Source organism: Mandrillus leucophaeus, unplaced genomic scaffold (genome assembly GCF_000951045.1).
Source record: "Mandrillus leucophaeus isolate KB7577 unplaced genomic scaffold, Mleu.le_1.0 Scaffold147, whole genome shotgun sequence".
In the NCBI taxonomy this organism is placed as follows: Eukaryota; Metazoa; Chordata; class Mammalia; order Primates; family Cercopithecidae; genus Mandrillus; species Mandrillus leucophaeus.
In genome coordinates this window covers 973,503-975,242 of record NW_012101443.1, presented here as the reverse complement: position 1 = coordinate 975,242, position 1,740 = coordinate 973,503, and the positions used below count along the sequence as shown (strand labels likewise).

Sequence of the window (1,740 nt, the reverse complement as noted above, 5' to 3'; positions counted from 1 at the left end):
GGGTATATACCCAGTAATGGGATTGCTGGGTCAAATGGTATTTAAAGTTCTAGATCCTTGAGGAATCGCCACAGTGTCTTCCACAATGGTTGAACTAAAATTACACTCACACCAACAGTGTAAAAGTGTTCCTATTGCTCCACATCCTCTCCAACATCTATTGATTCCTGACTTTTTAATGATTGACATTCTAACTGGCGTGAGATTGTATCTCATTGTGGTTTTTATTTACATTTCTCTAAAGAGCAGTGATGATGAACTTTTTTTCATGTGTTTGTTGGCTGCATAAATGTCTTCTTTTGAAAAGTGTCTGTTCATATCCTTCACCCACTTTTTGATGGGGTTGTTTGTTTATTTCTTGTAAATTTGTTTAAGTTCGTTGTAGATTCTGGATATTAGCTCTTTATCGGCTGGATAGATTGCAAAAATTTTCTCCCATTCTGTAGATTGCCTGTTCACTCTGATGATAGTTTCTTTTGCTATGCAGAAGCGCTTTAGTTTAATTATGTCCCGTTTGTCAATTTTCGTTTTTGTTGCCATTGCTTTTGGTGTTTTAGTCAGGAAGTCTTTGCCCAAGCCTATGTCCTGAATGGTACTGCCTAGGTTTTCTTCTAGGGTTTTTATGGTTTTAGGTCTTACCTTTAAATCTTTAATCCATCTTGAGTTAATTTTGTATGAGGTGTAGGGAAGGGGTCCAGTTTCAGTTTTCTGCATATGGCTAGCCAGTTTCCCCAACACCATTTATTAAATAGGGAATCCTTTCCCCATTGCTTGTTTTTGTCAGGTTGGTCAAAGATCAGATGGTTGTAGATGTGTGCTGTTATTTCTGAGGCTTCTGCTCTGTTGCATTGGTCTATGTATTTGTTTTGGTACCAGTACCATCGTATTTTGGTTAGTGTAGCCTTGTAGTATAGTTTGAAGTCAGGTGGCCTCCAGCTTTGTTCTTTTCGCTTACGATTGTCTTAGCTATACGGGCTCTTTTCTGGTTTCATGTGAAAGTTAAAGTGTTTTTTTCTAATTCTATGAAGAAAATCAATGGTAGCTTGATGGAAATAGCATTGCATCTATAAATTACTTTTGTCAGTATGGCCATTTTCATGATATTGATTCTTCCTATCCATGAGCATGGAATGTTTTTCCATTTGTTTGTGTCCTCTCCTATTTCCTGAGTAGTGGTTTGTAGTTCTCCTTGAAGAGGTCCTTCACATCCCTTGTAAATTGTATTCCTAGGTATTTTATTCTCTCTGTAGCAATTGTGAGCGAGAGTTCTCTCATGATTTGGCTCTCTGTTTGTCTATTATTGGTGTATAGGAATGCTTGTGATTTTTGCATGTTGATTTTGTATCCTGAGACTTTGCTGAAGTTGCCTATGAACTTATGGAATTTTTGGACTGAGACAATGGGGTTTTCTAGATATAAAATCATGTTATCTGCAAACAGAGACAATTTGACTTCCTTTCTTCCTATTCGAATACGCTTTATTTCTTTCTCTTGCCTGACTGCCCTGGCTAGAACTTCCAATACTGTGTTGAATAGGAGTGGTGAGAGAGGGCATACCTGTCTTGTGCCGGTTTTGAAAGGGAATGCTTCCAGCTTTTGCCCATTCAGTATGATATTGGCTGTGGATTTGTCATAAATAGCTCTTATTATTTTGAGATACGTTCCATCAATACTTAGTTTATTTAGTGATTTTAGCATGAAGGTGTTGAATTTTATCAAAGGCCTTTTCTGCATCTATTG

General features: G+C 37.4%; 1 protein-coding gene across 1 annotated transcript in view; it reads right to left on the bottom strand.

Annotated features, from left to right (window-relative positions):
- ERICH6B (glutamate-rich 6B) overlaps positions 1–1,740 on the bottom strand; it is a 78,356-nt gene that overhangs the window by 76,219 nt on the left and 397 nt on the right. The window lies entirely within an intron of this gene.